We start from the raw sequence: 16,751 nt of genomic DNA, 5'->3' as shown, positions 1-16,751 counted from the left end.
GACAATGGAGATGCAGAGCACCCAGAATCTCTAGAAATCATGAACAAACAGCACTCTGGAGAATGGGTCAAGACCCAGAAAGTCCCAGGTCACCCCTTCCTAGCATTGTGGTTCCTTAGAGTGATCCACTAAAAGCTCAAATTTTAAACATGTTTTCATGTGAATCCTTCACAGCAGAGTTCAACAGTAGGGTTGGAAACAACACAAAATTTTATGGGAGGGATGGACCATGATTCTGCTCCAATGGACAAATGAAGACTGTGCACTCACAAGGGAGTGCTGATCATACCTTCAATAGCGATAATTTTTTAAAAAAATTTATATGCACCCCTATGCCATGGCAGCTAAATTGACAACATCCAATACATGGACATTATGTGCCACAAAAGCAGCCCTAAATAGACAAAAACAAACAAAACATATAAAATAAACAAAATGGAAAACTTCCAGCAAGTGTGCTTGGAAAATCAGCACTGCATTAAATCAAGAAACCAAACACCTCACACCATGTACAAAAATAACTCAAAATGCTTAATGACTTAAACCTAAGACAAGACACTATAAAATGCCTCATAGTGAACACAGTCAAAACATTCTCTGACATCAACCATACAAATGTTTTCTTAGGTCATTCTCCCAAGGCAACAGACATAAAGACATATATAAACCAATGGACCTAATCAAATGGACAAGCTTTTGCACAGCAAAGGAAACCATAAAAAAAAGACAAGCAACAGAATGTATGGAAGTAGTTGCAAATGGGGCAACTGACAAGGGCATAATCTGCAAAATATACAAACAATTCACACAACTCAACAGCTAAAAAACCACCCAACTGAAAAACTGTTAGAAGACCTACACAGACATTTCTCCAAAGAAGACATATGGATGGCCAAGAGGCGCATGAAGAGTTTCTCACCATCACTAATGATTAGAGACATGCAAATCAAAACTACCATGAGGTACCACCTCACACCAGTCAGAATGGCTAATACTTAACAAGTCTACAAATCAAAAAATGCTGGAAAGGGTGTGGAGAAAAGGGAACCCTCCTACACTTTTAGTGGGAATGTACACTGTTACAATCAATATGGAAAATGGAATGGATGTATCTCAGAAAACTAAACATAGAACTACCATATTATTGAGCAATCGCACTCCTGGGCCTATATCAGGACAAAACTTTCATTGAAAAAGATACAGGCACCCCTATATTCATTGCAGCACTATTCACAACAGCCAAGACATGGAAATAACCTAAGTGTCCATAGATAAACGAAGATGTGGTACATATGCATGATGGACTACTACTCAGCTATAGAAAGAACAAAATAATGCCATCTGCAGCAACATGAATGCTCTCATACTAAGTGAAGGTAGTCCAAAAGAGAAAGACAATTCCATATGATGTCACTTATATCTGGAATCTAATATATGGGACAAACGAACCCATCTACATAAAGAAACAAACTCATGGACAGGGAGGACAAACATGTGGTTGCCAAAGAGTTGGGGAGGGCATGGGAAGGACTGGGAGTTTGGGGTTAGTAGATGCATTTGGAGTGGACAAGCAATGAGTCCCACTGTATAGCACATAGAACTATATCCAATCACTTGTGATGGAACACGATGGAGGATAATGTGAGAAAAAGAATGCATATATGTGTATTACTAGGTCACTGTGCTGTATAGCAGAAATTGACAGAACATAAGAAGTCAACTGTAATGTAAATAATTTCTTTAAAAAAAACGGATAACAAGGACCTACTGTATAGTACAGGAAAATCTACTATGTACTGTGTGATAACCTACATGGGAATAGAATCTGAAAAGGAATGGATATATGAACATGTATAACTGACCTATATTGCTGTCCATCTGAAACTAACAACTCTGTAAGTTAACTATACTCAAATAAAAATTTAAAAAAAGACACAGAGTGGCTGAATTAAAGGAAAACAAGACTTTTATATATGCTGTCTATGAGAAACTCACTTCAGGCAAGAGGATGGAAAAAGCATTCCATGTATATGAAAATGAAAAGAAAGCTGGAGGAGTTCCCATCGTGGCACAGTGGTTAATGAATCTGACCAGGAACCATGAGGTTGCAGGTTCGATCCCTGACCTTGCTCAGTGGGTTGTAGGCTACAGCTCTGATTCAACCCCTAGCCTGGGAACCTCCATATGCTGCCGGTGCGGCCCCAGAAAAGGCAAAAAAAAAAAGAAAAGAAAAGAAAGCTGGAATAGCAATACCTATATCAGATAAAATATACTTTAAAACAATGACTCTAAGAAGAGACACAGAATGTCAACACATGATAACAGATCCAACCAAAATGAAGATATAGTTGTAAATACATAGGCAACCAACAGAGGCCCACCTCAAATCACAAGGCAAAAACAATCAAACACAAATGGAAATCATGATAGTAGCACAATAAAAGTAGGGGGCTTTAGCACCCCACTTACATCAATGGACAGATCATTCAGACAAAATCAATAAGGAAATGCTGGCCTTTAATGACACATTAGACCCCAAAATTAATAGACATATATAAATTTTTCATACAAAAGCAGGAGTACACACAATTTGATGTTGTAAGCAAGAGAACCAGGAAAGCCAAAAACCAATGTACAATGTAGTCCAAGTCTGAAGGCTGAGAACCAATTAAGCTAATGCTGTAAACCTGAGCCCAAAGACTTGAGAATCTGAGACTCTGTGGTGGATGTCCCGATCTGGTCTGAGGGTCTAAAATCCAGGAGAACCAATATCCAAGACAAGAGATGGATGACCCAGGTCATGACCAAAAGAAAATATCTTCTTCTTCACCTTTGTCTTCTATTTAGACTCTCATCAGGTTGGATGATGCCCACACGCATTGCGGAGGGCAATCTTCTTTACTTCGTCTACCGATTCAAATGCTAATCTCTACCAGAAATACCCTCACAGACACACTAAAATTCTTTTACCAACTAGTAGGGCATACCCTAGCCAGTCCAATTGACATATACAATTAAGCATAACAGAAGTCACATTTGGTTTTGCTTATTTTGACTCAAAGTATACCCTCCAAATTCCATAACTTAAGACACAGATTTGGGCAAAACAGCTTGCCACCTTAATCTTTCAAAAACACAGCCTATAGCTATAGCACAAAATTCAGCATTTCCAAATGTCCTCTAAGTTATAGGGCTGTGACTATTTATCTGTCCTTGCAATAAAAATATGAGAATTTGTTGGGCATTATAGACTCTTCCCCAGAAAATCTGAAAAGGATGTGTATATGTGATCCATATACACATACAAAGGAATGAAATTAGACTACTGTCTTATACCATATCTAAAACATTAACTCAAAATGGATTAAAGGCATGAATGCAGAACCTGAAAACATAAAATTGCTCAAAGATAGCACAGATGAGCTCCTTGACACAGGTCTTGTCAATGATGTTTTGGGTCTGCCTCCAGAAGCAAAGGCAACAAAAGCTAAGATAAGCAAGGAGAGCTACATCAAACTAAAAAGCTTCTGCAGAGCAAAGGAACTCACCAATTAAAAAGCAACCTACTGAGTGGGAAAAGAATGTTTGCAAATCCTACATCTGATAAGGAATTAATCTCCAAAATATATAAATAACTCATCTGGCCCACACCGAAAAACTAAGGAATACAATTAAAAATGAGACAGAGTAGTTATCTAACAAACAGAATGTGTACATGGAGGTGTAACTGGGACACCATGCTGTACAGGACAAAGAAAAAAGGTATTGGGGAAGTAACTATTTAAAAAACAAATAAAATAATAACAAACAAAAAAGAAATACAGTACACAGAATAGAGAAGACGGTTGGTCTTCCAACTTAATGCAAAATTAATTTTTTTTTGTCTTTTTTTGTCTTTTGTTGTTGTTGTTGTTGTTGCTATTTTTTGGGCCGCTCCCGCGGCATATGGAGGTTCCCAGGCTAGGGGTCCAATCGGAGCTGTAGCCACCGGCCTACGCCAGAGCCACAGCAACGCGGGATCCGAGCCGCGTCTGCAACCTACACCACAGCTCACGGCAACGCCGGATCGTTAACCCACTGAGCAAGGGCAGGGACCGAACCCGCAACCTCATGGTTCCTAGTCGGATTCGTTAACCACTGCGCCACGACGGGAACTCCCGCAAAATTAAATTTAAAATCCATAGTGAGGAGATGGGATTAAGATAGTGGAATAGAAAGACTGGAGCTCAACTTCTCTCCTAAAAACAACAAAATTCACAAATAAAGACTGAGCAGTCTCCATCTAAATGGACTGAAAACCATAAAAAAGATATCCTACTCCAGAAGAAAAAGAGGAGATGACATCAAGAGATAGGAGGGGCTATTTCATGATATAAACAACTCCATACTTCCTGGGTGGGAAGCCCCACAGACTGGAAACTAACTGGTTCACAGAGGCTCACCTACAGGAGTGAGAGTTCTGAGCCCCACATAAAACTCTCACCTGTGGGGATCTGGCAATGGTAGAAAGAGCTCCTGGAGGACCTTGCATTGAAGGCCAGTGGGGCTTGTGTACAGGAGCTCCACAGGACTGGGGGAAATGGAGGCCCCATTCTTAAAAGGCACACATAGATTTTCACATGCCCTGGGGGCCAGGGCAAAGCGAGGTCTCCATAGGAATCTGGGTCAAACCTGACTGCAGTTCTTGGAGGACATCTTGGGAAAACAGGGATGAATGTGGCTTGTTGTGAGGGAAGGACATTGAAGGCAAAGCTCTCAGGAATATTCAGCAGTTGCCTTTCTCTGGAGGTGGCCATTTTGGGAAAATCTTGCCGAGCTGTCAGTCAGCTCTGAGAAGCCCCAGGGCAAACAACAATCCAGGTGGTATCACAGCCCTGCCCATCAGTAAACAGGCTACCTAAAGACCCCTCAGGGACACAGCTGCCTCTAATCCCATCCAGAGACTAAGTCCCACCCACCAGAGGGATTACAATCAGCTCCACCTACCAGTGGGCAGGCATCAGCCCTCCCACCAGGAAGCCTACAGCAAGCCCCCATACTGACTTCAGCCACAAGGGGGGCAGACACCAGAAGTAAGAGAGGCTACAGCCCTATTATCTGTAAAAAGGTCACCACACCAAAAACCTATAAAAATGAAAAGACAGAGAACTATAACTCAGATGGGGGAGAAAGGAAAAACCCCAGAAAATCAGCTAAGCGATGAGGAGATTCTCAGCCTCCAAGAAAATGACTTCAGGTTGTTGATGCTGAAGATGATGCAAGACATTGGAAATAAACTGGAGGCAAAGATGGATAACTTACAGGACACACTGAGCAAAGAGATACAAGATATAAAACTTAAGATATGCAAAATACAATAAATGAAATAAAAAATTCACTAGAAGCAGCTAGCAGCAGAATAAAGGAGGCAGAAGAATGAATAAGTGAGGTGGAAAACAGATTAGTGGAAATTACGGATGCAGAACAGAAAAGAGAAAAAGACTGAAAACAAATGAAGAGAGTCTCAGAGAACTCTGGGACAATGTTAAATGCACCAACATCCATATTATAGGGGTGCCAGAAGGAGAAGAGAGAGTGAAGGGGACAGAAAAAATATTCCAAGACATAACAGCCAAAAACTTTCCTCACATGGGAAAGGAAACACTCACTCAAATCCAGGAAGCACAATGAGTACCATATAAAATAAACCCAAGGAGGAATACACCAAGACACATATTAATCAGACTGACCAAAATTAAAGACAAAGAGAAAATCTTGAAAGCAGCTAGGGAAAAGAAACATGTAACATACAAGGGAACCCCAATAAGGTTATTGGGAGATTTTTCAGCAGAAACCCTGCAGGCCAGAAGTGAGTGGCATGATATACTTAACGTGATTAAAGAAAAAAACCTCCAACCAAGATCACTTTACCCAGCAAGACTCTCCTTCAGATTTGAAGAAGACATCAAAAACTTCACAGATAAGCAAAAGCTAAGAGAATTCAGCAACTCTAAACCAGCCTTACAACAAATACTAAAGGAACTTCTATAGGCAGAAAAGACAAGACAGCAACAGGAAACACAAATACCTCAAATGACAAGGCTCACCAGTAAAGGTATATGTACAGTAAAGATACAAAATCATCCAAGCACAATTACACCACCAAAATCAGAAATCATAAGAGGAGGAGTTCCCGTCGTGGCGCAGTGGTTAACGAATCCGACTAGGAACCATGAGGTTGCGGGTTCGATCCCTGGCCTTGCTCAGTGGGTTAACGATCCGGCGTTGCCGGGAGCTGTGGTGTAGGTTGCAGACGCGGCTCGGATCCCGCGTTGCTGTGGCTCTGGCGCGGGCTGGTGGCTACAGCTCCGATTCAACCCCTAGCCTGGGAACCTCCATATGCCGCGGGAGCGGCCCAAGAAATAGCAACAACAACAATCACAAAAAGACAAAAGACAAAAAAAAAAAAAAAAAAAGAAATCATAAGAGGAAGGTGCAAATGCAGGATACTGGAGATGCACTTGCAATTAAGAGAACAACAACTTAAAACAATCTCATATACATATAGACTCATATCAAAACTTCAGAATACCTGCAAACCAAAAATCTACAATGAATACACAAACGAAGAAAAATCAACTCAAATACAACACTAAAGATAGTCATCAAACCAGAAGAGGAGAGAACGAGAGAAGAAGGGAAGAAAAAAGATTAACAAAAACAAATCCAAAGCAATTAATAAAAGGACAATAAGAACATACATATCAATAATTACCTTAAATGATAATGGACTAAACACCCCAACCAAAAGACATAGACTGGCTGAATGAACACCAAAACAAGACCCGTATATATGCTGTCTTCAAGAGACCCACTTCACTTCTAGGGACACGTACAAATGGAAAGTGAGAGGATGGAAGAACATACTTCATGCAAACAGGGATCCAAAGAAAGCTGGAGTAGCAATACTCATATCAGACACAATATACTTTAAAATGAAGAATATTTTAAGGGACAAAGAAGGTCATCACCTAATTATCAAAGGATCAATCCAAGTAGATGATATAACAATTTTAAATATCTACACACTCAACATAGGTTCACCACAATATATAAGGCAACTGCTAACAAACTTAAAAGGACAAATCGACAGTAACACAATAATAGTGGGGCACTTTAACACCCCACTTAAAGCAATGGACAGATCAACCAGACAGAAAATCAATAAGTAAACACAGGCCCTGAATGATGCATTAAACCAGATGGACTTAATAGATATTTATAGGACATTCCATCCAAAAGCAACAGAATACACATTCTTCTCAAGTGCACATGGAACATTCTCTAATATCCAGGTCTATAAATCCAACTTCGGTAACATTAAGAAAATTGAAATCATATCAAGCATCTTTTCTGACCACAATGCTATACAACTCAAAATCAACAACGAGAAAAAAATCTGCAAAAAACACAAACACGTGGAGACAAAACAGCATGCTACTAAACAACCAATGGATCACTGAAGAAATCAAAGAGGAAATTTAAAAATACCTAGGGAAAAAAAAAAAAAAAAAAAAAAAAGGGAGTTCCCGTTGTGGCGCAGTGGTTAACGAATCCGACTAGGAACCATGAGGTTGCGGGTTCGGTCCCTGCCCTTGCTCAGTGGGTTAACGATCCGGCGTTGCCGTGAGCTGTGGTGTAGGTTGCAGACGCGGCTCGGATCCCGCGTTGCTGTGGCTCTGGCGTAGGCTGGCGGCTACAGCTCCGATTAGACCCCTAGCCTGGGAACCTCCCATATGCCGCAGGAGCGGCCCAAGAAATGGCAAAAAGACAAAAAAAATAATAATAATAAAATAAAATAAATAAAATAAAAATACCTAGAAGCAAATGACAATGAAGATACGACACTCCAAAACATATGGGATGCAGCAAAAGCTGTTCTAAGAGGAAATGTTTATAGCAATACAAGACCACCTCAGGAAACAGGAAAAATCTCAAAGAAACAGACCTAATTTGCATCTAAAGCAGCTTGAGAGAAAAGAGCAGACAAGGCCTAAAGTTAGTAGAATGAAAGATATCATAAAGATCAGAGCAGAAATCAATGAAATAGAAACCAAGAAGAACATAGAAAAGATCAATGAAATGAAAAGCTGGTTCTTTGAAAAGATCAACAAAATTGATAAACCCCTAGCCAGACTTATCAGGCAAAAAAGAGAGAGGACTCATATCAATAAAATTAGAAATGAAAAAGGAGAAGTAACAACGGACATCACAGAAATACAAAGGATCATAAGGGACTATATGCAACTATAGGCCAATAAAATGGAAAAGCTAGAAGAAATGGACACATTCTTAGAAAAGTACAATCTTCCAAGACTAAACCAAGAGGAAATAGAAAAGATGAATATACCCATCACAAGAACCAAAATTGGAACTGTGATTAAAGAATTTCCAACAAACAAAAGTCCAGGACCAGATGGCTTCACAGGCGAATTCTATCAAACATTTAGAGAAGAGCTAACACCTCTCTTTCTGAAACTATTTCAAAAAATTGCAGAGGAAGGGATGCCCCCAAACTCCTTCTATGAGGCCACCATCACCCTGACACCAAAACCAGACAAAGATACCACAAAAAAAGAAAACTATACATCCATTTCACTGATGAATATTGATGAAAAAATCATCCATGAAATACAGCAAACCGGATCGAACAATACATTAAAAGGATTGTACATCATGATCAAGTGGGATTTATCCCAGGGATGCAAGGTTCTTCAATAGCCACAAATCCATCAGTGTGATACACCACATTAACAATCTGAAGAATAAAAACTACATGATCCTCTCAATAGACACAGAAAAAGCCTTTGACAAATTCCAACACCCATTCTGATAAAAACCCTTCAGAAAGTGGGCATAGAGGGAACCTACCTCAACATAATAAGGGCCAAATATGACAAAACCACAGTGAACATCATTCTCAATGGTGAAAAGCTGAAAGAATTCCCACTGAGATCAGGAACAAGACAAGGATGTCTGCTCTCACCACTACTCTTCAATATAGTTCTGGAAGTCCTAGCCACTGCAATCAGAGAAGTAAAATTAATAAAAGGAATCCAACTTGGAAAGGAAGAAGTAAAACCATCCCTATTTGCAGATGACACGATACTATACCTAGAGCATCCTAAAAACTCGACCAGAAAACTGTTAGAGCTCATCCATGAATTTGGCAAAGTCACAGGATACAAAATTAATACACAGAAATTGATAGCATTTCTATACACTAACAATGAAAGATCAGAAGGAGAAATTAGGGAAGCAATCTCGTTTACCATCACATCCAAAAGAATAAAATACCTAGAGTCAACTACCTAAAGAGACAAAATACCTGTACTCTGAAAACTATAAGACACTGATGAAAGAATTCAAAGGTGACACAAACAGATGGAAAGATTCTCATGCTCATGCTCTTGGATTGGAAGAGTTATATTATCAAAATGACTATACTACCTAAGGCAATCTACAGATTCAATGCAATCCCTAATCCAATTACCAAGGACATTGTTCACAGAACTCGAACAAAATATTTTAAAGTTTGTTTGGAAGCACAAAAGACCCAGACTAGCTAAAGACATCCTGAAAAAGAGAAATGGAGCTGGAGGAATCAGGCTCCCCAACTTCAGACTACACTACAAAGCAATAATCATCAAAACCATATGGTACTGGTACAAAGATGGAAATATACATCAGTGGCACAGGATAGAAAGGCCAGAATTCAACCCACGCACCTACAGCCAACTCATCTATGACAAAGGAGGCAAGAATATACAGCGGAGAAAGGACAGCTTGTTCAATAAGTGGTTCTGGGAAAACTGGACAGCCACATGGAAACAAATGAATTGGAACACTCCCTAACACCATACACAAAAATAAACTCAAAATGGGTTAAAGACCCAGATATAAGGTCAGACACTGTAAGACTCTTAGAGGAAACTAAGGCCAAACACTCTCTGACATAAATGACAGCAACATCTTCCCAGATCCACCTATCAGAGTATTGACAATAAAAAGAAAAATAAACAAATGGGACCTAATCAAACGTAAAAGTTTCTGCACAGCAAAGGAAACCCTAAACAACACAAAAAGACAATCCACAGAATGGGAGAAAATCTTTGCAAGTGAATCAACTGACAAGGGATTAATCTCCAAAATTTACAAGCAACTTCTGCAGCTCAATACCAAAAAATCAAACAACCCCATCCAAAAATGGGCAGAAGGTCTAAACAGACAGTTCTCCAAAGAAGACATACAGATGGCCAAGAAACACATGAAAAGATGTTCAACGTCACTCATTATTGGAGAGATGCAAATCAAAACCACTCTGAGGTACCACCTTACATCAGCCAGAATGGCCAGCATCAAAAAGTCTACAAACAAGAAGTGCTGGAGAGGCTATGGAGAAAAAGGAACCCTAGTACATGGTTGGTGGGATTACACATTGGTGCAACCACTGTGGAAAGCAGTTTGGAGATTCCTCAGAAAACTAAACATAGAACTCCCATTTGATCCAGCAATCCCACTCCTGGGCATCTATCCAGAGAAAACCATGACTCTCAAAAACACATGTACTCCGGTGTTCATTGCAACACTATTTACAATAGCCAAAACATGGAAACAACCTAAATGTCCATTGACAGAGGAGTGGATCAAGAAGATGTGGTCCATATACACAATGTAATATTACTCAGCCATTAAAAGGAGTGAAATACCGGCATTTTTAGCAACATGGATGGACCTAGAAATTATCATTCTAAGTGAAGTCAGCCATACAATGAGACACCGATGACAAATGCTTTCACTGACATGTGGAATCTGAAAAATGGACAGATGGAACTTCTTTGCAGAACAGATGCTGACTCACAGACATTGAAAAACTTATGGTCTCCAGAGGAGAGAGTTTTTGGGGTGGGGGGGGTATGCTTGGGCTATGGGATAGAAATCCTGTGAAATTAGATTGCTATGATCATTATACCAAAAAAAAAAGTCACCTTGGTTTTAGGTCAAGACTGGTGGAAAGGGGAACTTTTTCACTAAGATTTCACATGCAATAATGTTACAATCTCCCCCAAATTCTTTCTAATTACTGCAGTTATCCATATGGGAAGATGGGGGGAAATGTTTAAGATGATTTTCTTATATATTAAAAAACCTTTAAAAATAAATAAATAAATAAATAAAAAGTTTCTGCAATATAAAAAAAAAGTCTATGATAGCTACTGCATATACACAATATAAACAGAACCAGTAAGATACAGATAGATACATGTATGGATATAAATATAGATACAGGTAAGGGAATTTTTAAAATGGAAGTCAACTCACAATTTTGAAGGCGGAAAAAAATCCCATAATCTGCCATCTGGAAACTGAAAAATTAGAAGTGACTGTGAGTTGTGTGAGTGTGACCCCAGCAGCCACTTGGCCCCTGGCCCCACCTGGGCATGACCGTCCTCCCCACCACAGGTGTCCACCACCACCCTCGGCTCCAAGCACCACACCAAGGGACGGACACCGAGTCCCCAGCGACACGGCGGCTGCAGAGGACCCCAGGCAGGGGCTCCCCGACACCCTGCTTACCTTCTCTGAGCTTCCCATACTGGAATCTGCTACCAACATCCGCTCTGCTCCCAGGGATGTCTTCAGATCCAGTAGAGAGCAGACGGCTGGCCGTTCACTGTCCACAAGATGGCGGACTCCCAGGAGCCCCTGCGGCACCACAGAGGAGCTGAAGACCTGGATTCCGGCTGTCTCACGAGAATGCCTGTCCTCCTTGGGCTGCTGTCTTGGGGTCCTCCCATCGTGCAGAGCTGTTATGGAGACTCTCCCTGCCCGGAGGAAAATGAAGAAAAAATACATTTTGGGGGGAATAGAGGACTTCAGGTAAAATCCACGACAGTAAGATTCAGCCTACACCAGAGCCACAGCAATGCAGGATCCAAGCCATGTCTACAACCTTCACCACAGCTCATGGCAACACCGGATCGTTAACCCACTGAGCAAGGCCAAGGATCGAACCCGAAACCTCATGGTTCCTAGTCGGATGTGTTAACCACTGCGCCACAACAGGAAATCCTTTTTTTTTTTTTTTGTCTCTATTTAAGTCTTTCAGCCATTTTGAGTTTATTTTTGTACATGGTGTGAGGGTGTGTTCTAATTTCACTGATTTGCATGCAGCTGTCCTGGTTTCCCAGCAATGCTTGCTGAATAGACTTTCTTTTGTGGTTCCACGTAAATTTTTGGATTGTTGGTTCTAGTTCTGTGAAAAATGTCATGGGTCATTTGATAGGGATTGCATTGAATCTGTAGATTGCTTTGGGAAGTACGGCCATTTTTACAATATTGGATTTTCCAATACATGAACATAGAATATCCCTCCATTTCTTTACATCTTCTTTAATTTGTTTGATTAAAGTTTTATAGTTCTCGGCATATTAGTCCTTTACCTCCTTGGTCAGGTGTATTCCGAGGTATTTGATTTTTTGAGGTGCAATTTTAAAAGGTATTGTACTTTTGTATTCCTTTTCTAATATTTCATTGTTGGTATACAGAAATGCAACTGATTTCTGAATGTTAATCTTATATCCTGCTACTTTGCTGAATTTATTAATCAGTTCAAGTAGTTTTTGGGTTGAGTCCTTAGGGTTTTCTATGTGTAGTATCACGTCGTCTGCATACACTTTTCTCTCTTCTTTTCCTCTTTGGATGGCTTTTATGTCTTTTGTTTGTCTAATGCTGTGGCTAGGACTTCCAAAACTCTGTTAAAGAGCAGTAGTGAGAGTGGGCATCCCTCTCTTGTTCCAGATGAGTGAGAAGGCTTTCAGTTTTTCTCCATTGAGTATTATATTTGCTGTGGGTTTGTCATAAATGGCTTTGCTTATGTTCAGGAATGTTCCCTCTATACCCACTTTGGCGAGAGTTTTGAACATGACTGGATGTTGCGCTTTGTCAAATGCTTTTTCTGCATCTATTGAGATGATCATATGGTTTTTGACTTTTCTTTTGTTAATGTGGGCAGGGTTTCCGGAGTGCAGTGGTTATCACATTCACCTCACACGACCGTGTTTTAAGCTGTGCATCCTTAAAACAGGATGTGTGCAGTCTGGGAGGGCAAGGGTTGCCCTGGGCCAAGCTGCTCGGGTGGAAGGGGGTCCAGGCAAGGGATGGTGGGGGCAAAGCCAGCTCTGTGGCCTCTCCTTGGCTTCTGTCCCTCCATCTGTAAACTCCTAGGAAGTCCCACATTTGTCCAGCCTGCTCTGGGACTTGCAGGAGAGTGAGGTCCACGATTGGTTGCCTTCACAAGGGTTCCTGGATTGGAACAAAGGGGCAAGACCTCTCCTTCAGATTTGAAGAAGACATCAAAAACTTCACAGATAAGCAAAAGCTAAGAGAATTCAGCAACTCTAAACCAGCCTTACAACAAATACTAAAGGAACTTCTATAGGCAGAAAAGACAAGACAGCAACAGGAAACACAAATACCTCAAATGACAAGGCTCACCAGTAAAGGTATATGTACAGTAAAGATACAAAATCATCCAAGCACAATTATACCACCAAAATCAGAAATCATAAGAGGAGGAGTTCCCGTCGTGGCGCAGTGGTTAACGAATCCGACTAGGAACCATGAGGTTGCGGGTTCGATCCCTGGCCTTGCTCAGTGGGTTAACGATCCGGCGTTGCCTGGAGCTGTGGTGTAGGTTGCAGACGCGGCTCGGATCCTGCGTTGCTGTGGCTCTGGTGTAGGCTGAATCTGCACTCCACAGGCCCAACCCTTCCTAGGACCTCTCCTCCACTTTTCCAAGGGATCCCATCCACCCTCTTCCTGCCTCTCAAAACTAACCCTAACTTCAACCTTTCAGCTGGGGCTCCGCTGCCATCCTCACCTCCCTCCCCCACGCTCGCGGTGGCCCTCCAAAGTCCCTGCGCGCTCCCTTCCCCTGCACGCACCCAACCCCCACGCCTGCGCTGCCCTGAAGCCGCTCCCGCCCCCCTCGGCCCTCCCCAAACACGCACCTTTCCCCCAAACACTTCCTGGGACCTTCCATCCCCTTTTCCCAAGCATCCTAGGCACCCTCTTCCCTTCTCACCAAGATAAACACAAACCTGCCTTGGACCTGCCCGCTGCAGCCCTGCTCACACCCTCAGCTCCTCCACCCATGCTCGCTCGCCGCGGTGTCCCTCAGCAGTCGCTCCCGGGGCTCCCTTCCCCGGCACGCACGCAACCCCCACGCACGCCACGGCACGCACGCAACCCCCACGCAGGCGCTCTGCACAACCGGGTCCCCGCCCCCCTCGCCCCTCTCTGCCCCCACCCACACCCCCCCCCTTCCTGGAAACTTTCCCCATCAGTTCAAAGGCATCCAACCTATCCACCCCTCTATACCCCCTTCTCAAACAAACAATCAAACGAACAAACACACACAGCAAGCCAAAAACCAAAACAAAAACCACCTCACTTGAACCTGTCTGCTGGAACTCCACTGACAGCCTTACCTCAGTCCCCCCCTGCTCGCCCTGGCCCTCAGCACTCCCTTCAGCTCTCCCTTCCCCTCTGTTCAGGCACGACCCACAAGCCCCTCCCAGCTGCCCTGGCCCATTCCCACACTAACCCCTCTGGGCTCCTTTCCTGACATCCTTCCGCTCCCATTTGCTAAGGGGTCCTCATCCTCCACCCTCTTCCCCCTCACACCAACCAACCAAAAACCAAAAACCAACAACAAAAACCACCACCACCGCAGCAGCCACCAAAACCTACCTTGAACCTATCCCCTAGAATGCCCCTCACAACCTCACCGCAGGGCCCCAGGCTCTCCGTGTCCCTCTCCATTCCCTCCGGCCTCCCTTCCCCTGCACCCACGCAACCCCCACGCTCGCTCGGGGGGCAAGGGGTGCCCGCCCGCCTCCATGCTCCCCGCACTCGCACAGGCCCAACCCTTCCTAGGACCTCTCCTCCACTTTTCCAAGGGATCCCATCCACCCTCTTCCTGCCTCTCAAAACTAACCCTAACTTCAACCTTTCAGCTGGGGCTCCGCTGCCATCCTCACCTCCCTCCCCCACGCTCGCGGTGGCCCTCCAAAGTCCCTGCGCGCTCCCTTCCCCTGCACGCACCCAACCCCCACGCCTGCGCTGCCCTGAAGCCGCTCCCGCCCCCCTCGGCCCTCCCCAAACACGCACCTTTCCCCCAAACACTTCCTGGGACCTTCCATCCCCTTTTCCCAAGCATCCTAGGCACCCTCTTCCCTTCTCACCAAGATAAACACAAACCTGCCTTGGACCTGCCCGCTGCAGCCCTGCTCACACCCTCAGCTCCTCCACCCATGCTCGCTCGCCGCGGTGTCCCTCAGCAGTCGCTCCCGGGGCTCCCTTCCCCGGCACGCACGCAACCCCCACGCACGCCACGGCACGCACGCAACCCCCACGCAGGCGCTCTGCACAACCGGGTCCCCGCCCCCCTCGCCCCTCTCTGCCCCCACCCACACCCCCCCCTTCCTGGAAACTTTCCCCATCAGTTCAAAGGCATCCAACCTATCCACCCCTCTACCCCCTTCTCAAACAAACAATCAAACGAACAAACACACACAGCAAGCCAAAACCAAAACAAAACCACCTCACTTGAACCTGTCTGCTGGAACTCCACTGACAGCCTTACCTCAGTCCCCCCCTGCTCGCCCTGGCCCTCAGCACTCCCTTCAGCTCTCCCTTCCCCTCTGTTCAGGCACGACCCACAAGCCCCTCCCAGCTGCCCTGGCCCATTCCCACACTAACCCCTCTGGGCTCCTTTCCTGACATCCTTCCGCTCCCATGTGCTAAGGGGTCCTCATCCTCCACCCTCTTCCCCCTCACACCAACCAACCAAAAACCAAAAACCAACAACAAAACACCACCACCACCACCACCGCAGCAGCCACCAAAACCTACCTTGAACCTATCCCCTAGAATGCCCCTCACAACCTCACCGCAGGGCCCCAGGCTCTCCGTGTCCCTCTCCATTCCCTCCGGCCTCCCTTCCCCTGCACCCACGCAACCCCCACGCTCGCTCGGGGGCAAGGGGTGCCCGCCCGCCTCCATGCTCCCCGCACTCGCACAGGCCCAACCCTTCCTAGGACCTCTCCTCCACTTTTCCAAGGGATCCCATCCACCCTCTTCCTGCCTCTCAAAACAACCCTAACTTCAACCTTTCAGCTGGGGCTCCGCTGCCATCCTCACCTCCCTCCCCCACGCTCGCGGTGGCCCTCCAAAGTCCCTGCGCGCTCCCTTCCCCTGCACGCACCCAACCCCCACGCCTGCGCTGCCCTGAAGCCGCTCCCGCCCCCTCGGCCCTCCCCAAACACGCACCTTTCCCCCAAACACTTCCTGGGACCTTCCATCCCCTTTTCCCAAGCATCCTAGGCACCCTCTTCCCTTCTCACCAAGATAAACACAAACCTGCCTTGGACCTGCCCGCTGCAGCCCTGCTCACACCCTCAGCTCCTCCACCCATGCTCGCTCGCCGCGGTGTCCCTCAGCAGTCGCTCCCGGGGCTCCCTTCCCCGGCACGCACGCAACCCCCACGCACGCCACGGCACGCACGCAACCCCCACGCAGGCGCTCTGCACAACCGGGTCCCCGCCCCCTCGCCCCTCTCTGCCCCCACCCACACCCCCCCCCTTCCTGGAAACTTTCCCCATCAGTTCAAAGGCATCCAACCTATCCACCCCTCTACCCCTTCTCAA

At 44.6% G+C, this 16,751-nt stretch overlaps 1 long non-coding RNA gene across 1 annotated transcript; it reads right to left on the bottom strand.

The window, feature by feature from the left end:
* Window positions 1-10,930: 10,930 nt before the first annotated feature.
* Window positions 10,931-16,533, bottom strand: LOC110258044. The gene is made up of 3 exons (XR_002340953.1): window positions 16,465-16,533; window positions 11,617-11,864; window positions 10,931-11,405 (listed from the first exon to the last, which is right to left on the bottom strand). It is a non-coding gene; the product is annotated as an uncharacterized LOC110258044 (long non-coding RNA).
* Window positions 16,534-16,751: the final 218 nt, after the last annotated feature.

This window comes from Sus scrofa, unplaced genomic scaffold (genome assembly GCF_000003025.6).
Source record: "Sus scrofa isolate TJ Tabasco breed Duroc unplaced genomic scaffold, Sscrofa11.1 Contig1072, whole genome shotgun sequence".
In the NCBI taxonomy this organism is placed as follows: Eukaryota; Metazoa; Chordata; class Mammalia; order Artiodactyla; family Suidae; genus Sus; species Sus scrofa.
Note: the sequence above shows the minus strand (reverse complement) of the source record. Positions and strands in the feature narration are given on the sequence as shown.